General features: G+C 37.0%; 1 protein-coding gene across 1 annotated transcript in view; it reads left to right on the top strand.

The window, feature by feature from the left end:
• plx (PTB_TBC1D1_like and TBC domain-containing protein plx) overlaps positions 1-15,947 on the top strand; it is a gene marked incomplete in the record, with an annotated part of 401,111 nt that overhangs the window by 132,871 nt on the left and 252,293 nt on the right.

The raw sequence follows: 15,947 nt of genomic DNA, 5'->3' as shown, positions 1-15,947 counted from the left end.
TTGATTTTTTCTGCACTAATTTCTTGGGTTTTGTCCTGCACTTATATAATCTTTTACCCTGTGTTGGAGCAAACTGCTTGAGTATGTTTTTATATTTGTTGCAAATCTCTGTGTGTACAATGATACCTCATTCCCTCATTCTTTTTCAAAGGGGAAATTCTTGATGCTGGTGAAGGGCTCTTCATGTAAAGAATTAAAGCTACCCTCCTCATCCTTGGATCAAACTTCATTACTTCCCATTCTCTTTATCTAAGGGTTTATCACTTGCCCATTTTTTTTTTTCAACAAGTTTGCTATCTCCCACCTAGGCAGGGTGACCGAAAAATAAAGAAAATCCCCAAAATGAAAGTACTTTCATCAGCTTTCAACACTTTGACATCACTCATACATAATCACTGTTTTTGCAGAGGCACAAAGATACAACAGTTTAGAAGCATACACAGTAGGGCCCCACTTATACGGCGGGTTAGGTTCCAGGCTGTCGCCAGAAAGCAGACATCGCCGGAAGGCAGAACTCCATTTTTTTCCATTTATAAATGCATATAAATGCCAGACAACAAGTTTACACTAAATTATATTAAGTTAGTAATAGAACTAGGCATTAAAAACACAAAGTAAAATACAGTCACAGTAAATTCATTACTTATCTTAAAGTATTTGTAATCTTAATGTAGGGAGAGAGGTGAGTAGTACTTATTTGTAGGAAGTCAGGTGCAGGTAGCCCAGGTGTAGGTAGCCCTGGCTCCCCGTCTCATACTTAATATATGATATTTAAAACATCCCAGAGAGGTAAAATGCACATACAGTACACTCATTATTTACCTTAAAATATGTTTAGTCTTCATATAGGAAGAGAGGAGAATAGTATTTATTTGTATGAAGTCAGTGTAGGTAGCCGGTAGGTGTAGCCTGGGCTACACCTACCGGCTACCTACACTGTGGCCCAGAGCCATATTATTAACATCGACATGCCTTGTTCACTGAATTTAATCATTTCTAACAACTACCTTTAGATGCCATCATAAACGAAGGTAGAAGTAATGAATAATTCATGCCGAAAATTGTAAACAAAAGCGGAGTGAGGGAGTGGCTGGGCCAAACGCAGATTCATACACGTTTTCTCTGATGGCTGAGCAGAGAAAACGTAATGTCCCTCCACCCAGCTCCACAAGTATTATTATCAGATCATATAAAATATGCAATAAATGCCAGACAACAAGTTTACACTAACTTATATTAAGTTAGCAATAGAAATAGGGATTAAAAACACAATAAAAGGTAAGATACACACAGAGTACACTTATTACTTACCTTAAAATATTAATATTAATGTGTGAGAGGTGAGTGGCAGTGTGTTTATTGAATAAAATCAGTATGGCACACCATCATCCTCTAACTTGGAACTTAAAGCAAGAGGCTTACGACTTCTCTTTTTATTACAGCTAACCTTAGACGCCATCGTCAATGAGAGCCAACTAGTTAACGAAAGAGTAAACGAGAGAGAGAACGAGATACAGAGTTGAGACAATGTAAGAACACAACCTGAACAGGTAGTGGACGATCACTTGGTCAGGCAAAATAAATGCGTATTAATATGTCTACTTTTAGTTCATTCACGTCCATTTGTAAGAGTTTGTAAAACATTTACCTCAATATTTTTTTATTTTAATAATAATTACCTCACAATACAAATACTCTTGCATTGTGTACAAGTTGTACGAGTTAGTTCAGAATAAACAAATAGCAACACACCATTTTTAGAGTGAATGAAGATAATAATAATAATAATAATATTATTATTAGTAGTAGTATTAATAATAATATTATTATTAATATTAATAATAATAATAATAATTATTATTATTATTATTTATTGTAAAAAGCACTAAACCCACAAGAGCCGTGAATTGCTATACATAGAGTAAAGGCATACAAAAAAAATATTTTTCTACAGTTACCCCCCAGTGTTTGACTAGAGAAAACGTAATTCTTCCGACACTACCTACACAGCTGCTTTGTAAACAAATCTCATATTTACATCAATTTTTATTCTGAGTGTATGTATCATGTTTATATGCTATGTAATGGGTTTCATATATAATTTTGAGGAAAATATCATAGATGGATTAATGAAAATGCTTATATTGATGTAAAATAAGACATTTAGTGTGCCCAAGAGTGATTATTATTATGTAGTATTGGCGTCATGAGTAGAGAGAGACTTAGGAATTTTAATGTGTACCTGCACACCAGCACAGTGTGTAATTATATTTAGGTACAAGTACACATAAGTATAATTATCAGAGTACATATAAAATATGCAGTAACTTTAAAACACTTGAAATTTTGGAAAGTTTCCTGGCATAATAGATGTGGTCACGGAAAATGTAAACAAACCGGGTGGGGGGGCTCCATATTTAAAAGACCACTTGCCGTATAGCAAATTTTGGTCATAATTTGACATCGCCATATTAGTGGAATGCCGTAAGGCAAAACGCCGTAAAGCGGGGCCTTACTGTACAGTAGGGCCTCACTTATTCGGCAGGCTAGGTTCCAAGCTACTGCCAGAAAGCAGACTTCGCCGGAAAGCAGAACTCCATTTTTTCCATTTGTAAATGCATATAAATGCCAGATAACAAGTTTACACTAACATATATTAAGTTAGCAATAGAACTAGGCATTAAAAAGTAAAATACACACAGTACACTCATTATTTACCTCAAAATATTTGTATTCTTAATGTAGGGCAAAAGGTGAGTAGTATTTACTCTTAAGAAGTCAGGTGTGGTAGCCCTCCTGGCCACCCAACCCACACATACTATACTACGATGCTTAAAGCTCCATGGAGTGATAAAATGCATATACAGTACACGTATTACTTACCTTAAAATATTTGTAGTCTTAATGGTCTTAACCCTTTCAGAGTTTTCGACGTACGTACTAGTAAAGCTTACGCACCAGGGTTATTGACGTGCTAGAACGCCTAAATTCTAGGGCCTTCAAATCTTGCGAGAGAAAGCTGGTAGGCCTACAGATGAAAGAATGGGTCTATGTGGTCACTGTGCGCCGTATAAAAAAAATCCTGCAGCACACAGTGCTTAATGGGAAAAAAAAACTTGACCGTGTTTTTTTATTAAAACAGCTATTTTGCACTGTATTTTCGTATGATATTTATGGTTGTATTCTAGTTTTCCTGGTCTCATTTTATAGAATGAAAGACATATTACAGAAATTGAGATGATTTTGATTGGTTTCACAAGGAAAAGTACCTTGAAATTGAGCTCAAAGTAGGAGAAATGTTCAATTTTTACGAAAGTTCAAAAGTAAACAAATCATGCCAAGCGTCCAATACACGTCAACTGGTGAGTCTAATATTCTTTCACAAGTGAGCTGAGATTATTTATACCATTTCTACACTAATGCAGAAGTCTGGATAACAGTAAATTTTTCTATTTTTTTTTGTAAGAATAAAAATTCAAAGTGGAAAGCAAAGGAAATATAAGAAGGGCCTGAGGATGTGACTAACGAACAGAGAACTTGTTATTTTAGTGCCAGGAATGTCTGTCTTGTTTATTCTGGGCCCTGTTTGGAAATTGGCATCTTGTGAAATTTGTGTGAAATTGTCAAAATTGCCAATTTCTAATTACTGGATAGTTAAAATTGGTAAATTGGTGGTTTCTTGTACTCATTCGATAGAAAAAATGGAGTTCTAGCGAAATAAATATGATATTTGTCGACTAGTATACAGGAATTGGCCAAAAATAGGGCTCAAAGTTGGCGAAATCACCGATGCGTAATCATCGGCGAGACCGCTAACTTCGTGAGAGCATAATTCCATAAGTTTTCTATCAAATTTCATACTTTTGGTGTCATTATGATTGGGAAAAGATTCTCTATTATTTCATAAGAAAAAATAATATTTTTTTTTTTCCGAAAAATTTTCGACCCTGAGAACAAGTTTAGGAGAGGGCCTCTCGACCCTGAAAGGGTTAATGTAGGGTGAGAGGTGAAAAGTATGTATTTGTAGAAAGTCGTGTGGGGGGTATGGCATCCTGCCTGGCCATTCCCACCTACTATGACATTAAGGCCCCTAGAGTGATAAAATGCATATACAGTGGACCCCCGGTTAACGATTTTAATCCGTGCAAGAGGGCTCATCGTTATGCGAAATAATCGTTATGCGAATGAATTTTCCCCATAAGAAATAATGGAAATCAAATTAATCCGTGCAAGACGCCCAAAAGTATGAAAAAATTTTTTTTTTTACCACATGAAATGTTAATTTTAATACACACAAACTGAAAAAGGCATGCACAATTAAATGACACTTACTTTTATTGAAGATCTGGTGATGATTGATGGGATGGGAGGAGGGGAGAGCATTATCTTCTTACTGTTTAGAAGGGGAATCCCCTTCCATTACGACTTGAGGTAGCAAGTCCTTTTCCGGGGTTACTTCCCTTCTTCTTTTAATGCCACTAGGACCAGCTTGAGAGTCACTGGACCTCTGTCGCACAACAAATCTGTCCATAGAGCTCTGTACCTCCCGTTCCTTTACGATTTGTCTAAAATGGGCCACAACATTGTCATTGAAATAGTCACCAGCACGGCTTGCAACAGCTGTGTCAGGGTGATTTTCATCTATAAAGGTTTGCAGTTCAACCCACTTTGCACACATTTCCTTAATCTTTGAAGTAGGCACAATGGATTCCACAACTGGCATAGGCTTCTCAGGGTTAGCCCCAAACCCTTCAAAATCTTTCTTAATTTCCATACTAATTCTCACCCTTTTTACCAAAGGGTTGGCACTAGAAGCTTTCTTGGGGCCCATGGTCACTTATTTTCCAGAAACAGCACCGAAAACACTGTAATAATACGAAATATTCCGAGTGTATGCTTGGATGTTACCGCGGAGGCTGGCTGGTAAACAATGGGACGGCCGGCACATGTGAGGCTGGCTGAGGGCACATTGGACGCGTCTCGGACGAAAATCGGTAAGCGGGTTTTTAATCGGTATGCGCGGCAAAAATTTTGCGATAAAAGTAATCGGTATGCGGAAAAATCGCTATGTGATGCCATCTTTATGCGGGGGTCCACTGTACATGTATAGTACACTCATTAATTACCTTAAAATATTTGTAGTCTTGATGTAGGGTGAGAGGTGAGTTTTGTTTGTATGGAGTCAGGTTGGGAAGTATGGGTAGCCAGGAAGGGCAGCCCTCACTGCCCCACCCACACATAATGTAAACAAACCAGATGAACGCGTCTGGTTTTCATCACTTTACAGTGTGTACTAGTTGTCTCCACGTTGATACCCGTAGTTACCCCCAGTAATGTTATAGTGACACATTTTCTCTGATGTTGGACTACAAGTTGCTTGGCTACCACAAGTCCTACAAGTTGCCTGGCTACCACAAGTCCTACAAGTTGCCTGGCTGCCACAAGTCCTACAAGTTGCCTGGCTGCCACAAGTCCTACAAGTTGCCTGGCTACCACAAGCCCTACAAGTTGCCTGGCTACCACAAGCCCTACAAGTTGCCTGGCTACCACAAGTCCTTCAAGTTGCCTGGCTACCACAAGCCCTACAAGTTGCCTGGTTACCACAAGTCTTACAAGCTGCCTGGCTGCCACATCTCATATTTATGTTAATTTATTCTACTGTGGAGTGTATCTAGATGGATTAAGCAAAATGTCTATATTAACATTTTATACGATATTTAATACTCCTTAGTGATTATTATTGTGTCATTATTATTATTATTAATATGGCATCTTCAAGACTAATAAGACACTTAGTGATTTTAACCCTTTGACTGTTTCAGCCGTATATATACATCTTACGAGCCAGTGTTTCGGACGTATATATACTCAATAATTTTAGCGGCTTCAAATCAAGCAGGAAAAAGCTGGTACACCCCCATGTGAGAGAATGAGTCTGAGTGGTCAGTGTGCACTGTATAAAAAAAACCTGCAGCACACAGTGCATAATGAGGAAAAAAACTCCAACCATGTTTTTGGATTAAAACGCCAACTTTGAGGTGTATTTTCATATAGTATTTATGGTTGTATTCTCGTTTTCTTGGACTCAATTGATAGAATGGAAAACATATTACAGAAATAGAGATGATTTTGATTAGTTTCACAATGAAAACGACCTTGAAATTGAGCTCAAAGTAGTGAAAATGTTCGATTTTTACCAATGTTCAAGAGTAAGGAAATCACACCACACGTCCAATACACGTCAGCTGGGGAGTCTGATATTCTTTCACTAGTGTACTGATATTATTTATACCATTTTTATAATAATGCAGTAGTCTGCTTAACAATAAATCTTCTATTTTTTTGTGTGAATAAAAAACTCAAAATAGAAAGCAAAAGTAATATAAGAGGGGCCAAGAGACATGACTAATGAACAGAGGATATGTTATTTTAGTGCCAAGAATGTCTGCATTGTTTATTCTGGACCCCTTTTTTGAAATTGGCATCTTTTTTAATATGTGTGAAATTAGCCAAATTGCCAATTTCTGACCACTTCATTGGATAGTTGAAATCAGTAAATGGGCTGTTTCTTGTACTTAATTGATAGAAAAAATAGTTATAAAGAAATAGGTATGAGTTTGGTTGACTGGAACAAAGAAATTGGCTGAAAATAGGACTCAAATTCGGCAAAATCGCAGATGCGTATATATCATCGAGATCGCTAACTTTGTGGGAGCGTAATTCCGTAAGTTTTTGATAAAATTTTGTACTTTTGGTGTCATTACCATTGGGAAAAGATTCTCTATCATTTCATAAGATTTTTTTTTTTTTTTTCCAAAAATTTTTCGACATAGAATGACAGTTTTCTAGGTAGTAGGTTGGTAGACAGCAACCGCCCAGGGAGGTACTACCATCCTGCCAAGTGAGTGTAAAATGAAAGCCTGTAATTGTTTTACATGATGGTAGGATTGCTGGTGTCCTTTTTTCTGTCTCATAAACATGCAAGATTTCAGGTACGTCTTGCTACTTCTACTTACACTTAGGTCACACTACACATACATGTATAAGCATATATATACACACCCCTCTGGGTTTTCTTCTATTTTCTTTCTAGTTCTTGTTCTTGTTTATTTCCTCTTATCTCCATGGGGAAGTGGAACAGAATTCTTCCTCCGTAAGCCATGCATGTTGTAAAGTGCCAGGAGCAAGGGGCTAGTAATCCCTTCTCCCATATAAATTACAGAATTCTTCCTCCGTTTCAGAAAGGGGCTTGTGACAGTCAAAGGGTTAATGTGTACCTGCATGCCAGCACAGTGTGTAAGTTTACCTAGGTACAGGTACACATACGTTTATTTATTTATTTTTTTTTTCAACAAACCGGCCATATCCCACCAAGGCAGGGTGGCCCAAAAAGAAAAATGAAAGTTTCTCTTTTTAAATTTAATAATTTATATAGGAGAAGGGGTTACTAGGCCTTTGCTCCCAGCATTTTAGTTGCCTCTTACAACACCCATGGCTTATGGAGGAAGAATTCTGTTCCACTTCCCAATGGAGATAAGAGGAAATAAACAAGAACGAGAACTAGAAAGGAAATAGAAGAAAACCCATAGGGGTGTGTATATACACTGTATATGCTTGTACATGTATGTGTAGTGTGACCTAAGTGCAAGTAGAAGTAGCAAGATGTACCTGAAATCTTGCATGTTTATGAGACAGAAAAAGAGACACCACACCAGCTATCCTACCATCATGTAAAACAATTACAGGCTTTCGTTTTACACTCACTTGGCAGGACGGTAGTACCTCCCTGGGTTGTTGCTGTCTACCAACCTACTACCTACAGTGAATGATTGAATAATAAATGAATGAATGAATAATAATGAATGAATAATAAATTTCACTACATTCTGATATGCTAACTTTGGTTTTGTGTGACAGGTATCATCCACAAAGATTCAGTCCTTCTCTCTTTTGCTGGCTGTTTGCTGGTGAGTTTTACTCATTTTTGCTAGTGTGAGGATCATTGCTGGCCCATTTTGAAGTTAACTCTAAAGATTTATGATTGACTTTCAGAAACTTTTTCAGATTTTATTCAAATGTATTTGATTTTTGTACAGGTATTTATGAATGGATCATGACAGAAATGTTAAAAGCAGTGGGGATGTTGTGTTGGAGTGGTTGGTATTTTTGTTTAACCCGTAAACGGTCCAAGCAGATCTACGTTCACATGCGTAGTGCTACAAAAGTAGATCTAAGTTTTTTTACATATTTTCAAATATAACAAAAAAAAAAGTAGATCAAAGTTTTTTTACACATTTTCAAATGTAGAAAAACAAAAAGAAGATCTACTTTTTTACATACTTTCAAATGTTGAAAAAACGTATACACCTACCATCCGACTTACGACCTGCTCGACTTACGACCACTCGACTTACGACCGTGTTTTTTATGCCAAATTTCTGGGAAATAAACAACTATTTGTGTTGTATACAGTGTTTATCCTAAGCCTTACAGTATAAAATACAGTACTAACAACATAAAAAGTAAAGTAAAACATGAAATACCAAAATAAAACAATAAAATAGTCATTACAAGAATGTTTTGTTGATATTCAGTAGTAAAGTTTGACTTACGACCATTTTGACTTACGACCGGTTTCTCGGAACCGAACTCGGTCGTAAGTCGTATGGTAGGTGTATATACGTTTGGACCATTTACGGGTTAATAAATATATGAAAGAGGGAAGGTACCTAGGGATTGGCAGAGAGCATGTATAGTTCCTTTATATAAAGGGAAGGGGGACAAAAGAGATTGTAAAAAAAAATTATAGGGGAATAAGTTTACTGAGTATACCAGGAAAAGTGTATGGTAGGGTTATTATTGTAAGAATTAGAGTTGAGACAGAGAGTAGCATTTCAGATGAGCAAGGAGGCTTTAGAGTGGGTAGCTGTATAATCCTCCGGGTTTAGCGCTTCCCCCTTGATTATAATAATAATAATTTAGAGTGGGTAGGGGACGTGTAGATAAAGTGTTTACATTGAAGCATATATGTGAATAGTATTTAGATGAAGGTAGGGAAGTTTTCATTGCATTTATGGATTTAGAAAAGGCATATGATAGGGTAGATAGGGGAGCAATATGGCAGATGTTGCAAGTGTATGGAATAGGTAGTGAGTTACTAAATGCTGTGAAGAGTTTCTATGAGGATAGTGAGGCTCAGGTTAGGGTATGTAGGAGAGAGGGAGATTACTTCCTGGTAAAAGTAGGCCTTAGACATGGATGTGTAATGTGACCATGGTTATTTAATATATTTATAGATGGGATTGTAAAAGAAGTAAATGCTAGGGTGTTTGTTAGAGGGGTAGGATTAAATTATGGGGAATCAAGTACAGAATAAGAGTTGACACAAGTTTTTTTTACTGATGATACTGTGGTTATGGGAGATTCTAAAGAAAAGTTGCAAAGGTTAGTGGACGAGTTTGGGACGGTGTGTAAAGGTAGAAAGTGAAAGTGAACATAGATAAGAGTAAGGTGATGAAAGTATCAAACGATTTAGATAAAGAAAAATTGGGTATCACATTGGAGAGAGGGAATATGGAAGAAATGAATGTTTTCAGATATTTGGAAGTTGACTTGTCAGCGGATGAGTTTATGAAGGATGAGGTTAACCATAGAATTGTTGTAGGAAAAAAGGTGAGTGGTGCGTTGAGGTATCTGTTGAGACGAATTTTATCCATGGTGGCAAAGAAGGGGATATATGACAGTATAGTGGTGCCAACACTCTTATACGGGTGTGAAGCATGGGTTGTAAATGCTGCAGCGAGGTAGCGGCTGGAGGCAGTGGAGATGCCATGTCTGAAGGCAATGTGTAGTGTAAATCTTACGCAGAGAATTCTTAGTGTGGAAACTAGGATAAGGTGTGGAGTTACTAAAAGTATTAATCAGAGGGCTGAAGAGGGGCTGTTGAGGTGGTTTCGTCATTTAGGGAGAATGGAACAAAGTAGAATGAATTGGAGAGTGTAAATCTGTAGGGGAAGGAAGGCCTTGTAGGAGTCGTCCCCTAAAAGGTTGGAGGGAGTGGGTAACGGAGGTTTTGTGGGCGAGGGGCTTGGACTTCCAGCAAGCGTACATGAGCATGTTAGATAGGAGTGAATGGAAACGAATGGATTTTGGGACCTGATGAGCTGTTGGAGTGTGAAGGGATTTAGGGAAACCTGTTAGGCAGACTTGAGTCCTGGAAATGGGGAGAACAATGCCTGCATTTTCAAGGAGGGGTTTAGGATGTTTGCAGTTTGGAGGGATGTCTAAACTATCGTATATGAGTGCCTCTGCAAAGTGTTATGTATGAGTGATGGCGAAAATGTTGAATGATGAAAGTTTTTTTTTTTCTTTTTGGGTCACCCTGCCTAAGTGGGAAATGGCCAATGTGTTAAAAAAAAAAATTATGCTTTTTACACCTGTGAGTGTCAAGTGACCTACTTGGTTAAAGTGCTCTGTAAATGTTACAACAACTACTGCTACTACATTTATTTACGAAATGCATTTCTGTTTTTTGTTTATACTGTATTTTCTGGTATATAATGTACACCTTTTTTCCAAATGTGTCTCAGAAAATCACACTGGACCTTGTATTCTCAAGGTTATCTACAAAGGTAGGCTTTGTGTTACTGGCAAGTGTTGGTTTCATTGCCATGGTACTGGTAAACTAAATTACAAACAATTTTCCCCATCCCCCCACCAGCTGGGATCAGGTGAACCATGTCTTAAATGCAACATGTTGGAAAGATATCTTAAATAACATGTATCCAAATCAGTGAATTGAAAGGATCAATTTCCTGGCAGCTGAAGTATGTTCAAGGCATATTCCCCTAAGAAGGAAGAAGAGAAGAAGTAAACTGGAGAGAGAGAAAGATGTTTCTTCTACAGAAGACGATAAAGAATCACTGAGCTTCTCAAGAACGCTAGATTATCTGATAATGGAAGGAAGCACTGACCAGGGAAGTGGAAAGTATCGAACTTAAGTTAAAGGATTCATACAGGATCCAGGAGAGACAGGAGCTAAAACTGATTAGTGAAATTGAAAGAAACTTGAAATATTTCTTTTCATAAGCAAAAAAACAAGGCAAATACTACATCTCATATCGGACTCTTGCTCAGACAAGATGGGACTTACACAGATGACAACCAAGAAATGAGTGAGATACTGAAATCCCAATACAACTCTGTGTTTAGCAAGCCACTAATCAGTCTAAAGATGACAATCCAAATGATTTTTTCATAAATTAGCCTCAAAACTTCATCATTGTATGCCAAATTTCTGACATTACCCTAACTCCAATAGACTTTGAGAAAGCCATCGACAACATACCCATGCACTCAGCCCCAGGCTCAGATTCGTGGATCTTTGTGTCCATTAATAACTGCAGAAACCCTTTTTGCGTGCTCTAAGTATACTACGGAGAAGGAGCTTAGACATGGGTGAAATTCCACAGTCACTAAAAATAATGGATATAGCCCCACTCCATAAAGGTGGCAGTGAAGCATTAGCTAAGAACTATAGACCAATAGCTCAACTCAAGACACTTGCTCAACTACCTAAAATTTATCTTAGTGGTAGACACCAGTATGTGCGCTCAAATGGTGTGACCTCCAGTACGCGGTTTGTAGTTGTTGGAGTGCCACAGGGAAGTATCCTAGGTCCTCTACTCTTCCTTATTTACATCAATGACCTCTCAAATGCATTGTGACTCCTTAACCCTTTCAGGGTTTCTGACGTACTAGTATGGCTTACACACCAGGGTTATTGACGTACTAGTACACCTAAATTCTAGCGCCTTCAAATCTAGCAAGAGAAAGCTGGTAGGCCTACATATGAAAGAATGAGTCTATGTGGTCAGTGTGTGCAGTGTAAAAAAAAATCCTGCAGCACACAGTGCATAATGAGAAAAAAAACTTGGACCGTGTTGTTGGTTTAAAACAGCAACTTTGCACTGTATTTTCGTATGGTATTTATGGTTGTATTCTAGTTTTACTGGTCTCATTTTATAGAATGGAAGACATATTACAAAAATTGAGATGATTTTGATTGGTTTCTCAATGAAAAGTACCTTGAAATTGAGCTCAAAGTAGCAGAAATGTTCGATTTTTGGCCAAAGCTCAAAAGTAAACAAATCATGCCATGCGTCCAATACATGTCAACTGGTGAGTCTAATATTCTTTCACAAGTGCGCTGATATTATTTATACCATTTCTACACTAATGCAGTAGTCTGCATAGCAGTAAATCTTCTATTTTTTGTGAGAATAAAAATTCAATGTGGAAAGCAAAAGAAATGTAAGAGGGGCCTGGGGATGTGACTAATGAACAGAGGAAATGTTATTCTAGTGCCAGGAATGTCTGTCTTGTTTATTCTGGACCCTATTTGGAAATTGGTATCTTTTGAATTCTGTGTGAAATTGGCAAAATTGCCAATTTCTGACCACTTTATTGAATAGTTAAAATTGGTAAATTGGTGGTTTCTTGTACTCATTTGATAGGAAAAATGGAGTTCTAGCAAAATAGTTATGATTTTTATCGACTGGTACATTGGAATTGGCCGAAAATAGGGCTCAAAGTGGGCAAAATCGCTGATGCGTAAACAACGTTGAGACCGCTAATTTCACAGGAGCATAATTCCGTAAGTTTTCCATCAAATTTTATACTTTTGGTGTCATGATCAGGAAAAGATTCTCTATCATATCCTAAGAAAAAATAATTATTTATTTATTTTTTTTTTTTTTTTTTTTTCAAAAAATTTCTGACCGAGAACAAGTTTAGGAGAGGGCTTCTCGACCCTGAAAGGGTTAACAATGGAGTGAATATTGACTGTATTGTACCACTCTTCACCTGTCTATAAGTATTAGGTTAACCCCTTCAGGGTCCGTGCTGTACATCTACGGCTTTACGTTGAGGGTCCACACCGTAGATCTACGGCATGAGCTCGGCTCACTCTGATAAGCTGTGAGTGGTAAATTTGGGCCTGTATATAAGAGAATACATCTATGTGGTATGTGTGCTCCACATAAAGCAAATCCTGCAGCACACAGTACATAATGAGAGAAAAAACTGAGACCATAATTTTCGATTAAAACAGCGAATTTGCAGTGTTTTTTCTTATGTTTTTTATAGTTGTATTTGCGATTTCTTGGTCTCATTTGATAGAATGGAAGATATATTACAGAAATAGAGATGATTTTGCTTGGTTTTAGTACTGGAAATAGAGATGATTTTGATTGATTTTAGTACTGGAAATGGCTTGAAACTGAGCTCAAAGTAGCGAAAGTGTTAAATTTTTGCCGATGTTCAAGAGTAAACAAATGACCTCACACATCTAATACACACCAGCTGGTGGGTCTAATATACGTTCACAAATGTGGTGATATTATTTATACAGTTATTACAATATTGCATAACAGTAAATCTTCTATTTTTTGGTTTGAATAAAAATTCGTTATGCGAATAAAAAGTCAAAATTGAATTCACTTGTAAAGCATGAAAAAATAACTAATGAACAGAGGAAATGTTAGTCTAGTGCCAGGAATGCCTGCATTGTTTATTCTGGATCTTGTTTTGAAATTGGAATATTTTGAACTTTGCATAAAATTGGCCAAATTATCAATTTCCGATCACTTTATTTTGTAGTTGAAACAGTTGACTTGGCAATTTCTTGTGCTCAGTCGATAAAATAAAAGTAATACTAGTGAAATAGCTAAGAATTTGGTCGACTGGAATAATGTAATTGGCCTAAAATAGGAGTCGAAGTCTGCAAAATCGCCAATGCGTAAATATCGCCGACACATCAAAATTCACAGGAGCATAATTTCGTCAATTTTCCATCAAATTTCGTACTTTTTGTTTCATTACCTTCAGAAAAAGATTCTCTACCATTTCATGAGAAAAAATAACAAAATTATTTTTTGAAAATTCTTGGACACTGGTGCACACTTTGAAATTTGGCCTCTGGACCCTGAAAGGGTTATGTCTGCCCGAAGTGCCTCAGCATGATAGTGACTTTCTTTGTTCCAACCATACTATGATATGTAAACACACATTGTAACCTTAGCAAAGAAATAAATATTTTATTTTTATTTGTTTATAATGTCCTACATTATAAAAATCTTTGAAAGAGTACTATAAAGCATGATTGCAAACCTCTTTTATTCCCGAAAACTGCGCAATCCAAAGCAGCATGAGTTCAGAGTGGGTCGCTTGTGCCTCTTGCAACTACTGGATCACAATGATTGGTCTTGGTTGCACTGGAATAAAAACAGAATGCAGATGTAATATACACTGACTTTGCAAAAGCTTTTGACAAGTGCGATCATGGTCTAATAGCGCACAAAATGCGTGCTAAAGGGATAACTGGCAAAGTGGGGAGATGAATCTTCAGCTTTCTAACCAATCAAACACAAAGAGAAGTGGTAAACAGAGTTAAATTGGAAGCTGCCATAGTGAAAAGCTCTGTTCCACAAGGCACAACACTTGCCCCCATCCTGTTTCTCATCTTCATATCAGACATAGAGATGTCATCTATTGAGGACACAGTTAACCTCCAAGAAGATATAAACCAAGTTTTCCAGTGGGCAGCAGACAACAATATGATGTTCAGTGAAGACAAATTCCACCTACTCTGTTATGGAAAACTGGAGGAGATAATAATTAGAAATGAGTATACTACAAACTAATCATAAAATAGAGCAAAAAAATAATGTGAGGGACCTGGGAGTGGTAATGTCTGAGGATCTCGCTTTCTAAGATCACAACAGTGCCATGATCACAACTGCGATGAAAATGATTGGATGGATAATGAGAACCTTCAAAACAAGAGATGCCAATCCAGTGATGATCCTTTTTAAATCACTTGTTCTCTCTTAGCTGGAATACTATTGTACATTAACATCCCTGTTCAAAGCAGGTGAAATTGCAGATCTAGAGAATGTACAGAGAACCTTTACTGCACATATAAGTTCCATCAAACACCTTAACCCCTTAACTGTCCAAACATAGATCTACGTTCTCTCACCCAGTGCTCCAAATATTTTGAAAAAAAAAAAAAATTAACCCTTTCAGGGTTGGTGCCGTACTTGTATGGCGTGAGAACCAGGGTCGGTGTCTTACTTGTACGTATAAATTCTATCGCCTTCAAATGTAGCAAGAAATAATGGGTCTGCATGGTCAGTGTGCACAGTATAAAAAAAATCCTGCAGCACACAGTGCATAATGAGAAAAAAAAAACTGACCGTGTTTTTGGTTTAAAACAGCGACTTTGCAGTGTATTTTCGTGTGGTATTTATAGTTGTATTTTCGTTTTCTTGGTCTCATTTCGTAGAATGGAAGATATATTACAGAAATGGAGATTATTTTGATTAGTTTCTTGATGAAAAGTACATTGAAATTGAGGTCAAAGTAGTGGAAATGTTTGAATTTTGCTGATGTTCAAGATTAAACAAATCACGTCACTTATGTTTAATATGAGTTTAATATTCTTTCACAAGTGCACTGATATTATTTATACCATTTTTACAATAATACAGTAGTCCGCATAACAGAAAATCTTATAGATTTTGTGAATAAAAATTCAAAAATGGAAATCAAGAGTAATATAAGAGGGGCCCGGAGATGTGACTAATAAACAGAGAAAAATGCTATTTTAGTGCCAGGAATGTCTGTCTTGTTTATTCTGGACCCTATTTTGAAATTTGTGTGAAATTGGCCAAATTACCTATTTCTGACAACTTTATTGGGTAGTTGAAATTAGTAAATGGGCAGTTTCTTGTACTCAGTTGATAGAACAAATGGAGTTTTAGCGAAATAGTTATGAGTTTAGTCAACTGGAACACTGGAATTGGCCGAAAATAGGGCTCAAAGTGGGTGAAATCGCCAATGTGTATGTATCGTCAAGACTGCTAACTTCATGAGAGCATCCCACT

This window comes from Cherax quadricarinatus, chromosome 17 (genome assembly GCF_038502225.1).
Source record: "Cherax quadricarinatus isolate ZL_2023a chromosome 17, ASM3850222v1, whole genome shotgun sequence".
In the NCBI taxonomy this organism is placed as follows: domain Eukaryota; kingdom Metazoa; phylum Arthropoda; class Malacostraca; order Decapoda; family Parastacidae; genus Cherax; species Cherax quadricarinatus.
Note: the sequence above shows the minus strand (reverse complement) of the source record. Positions and strands in the feature narration are given on the sequence as shown.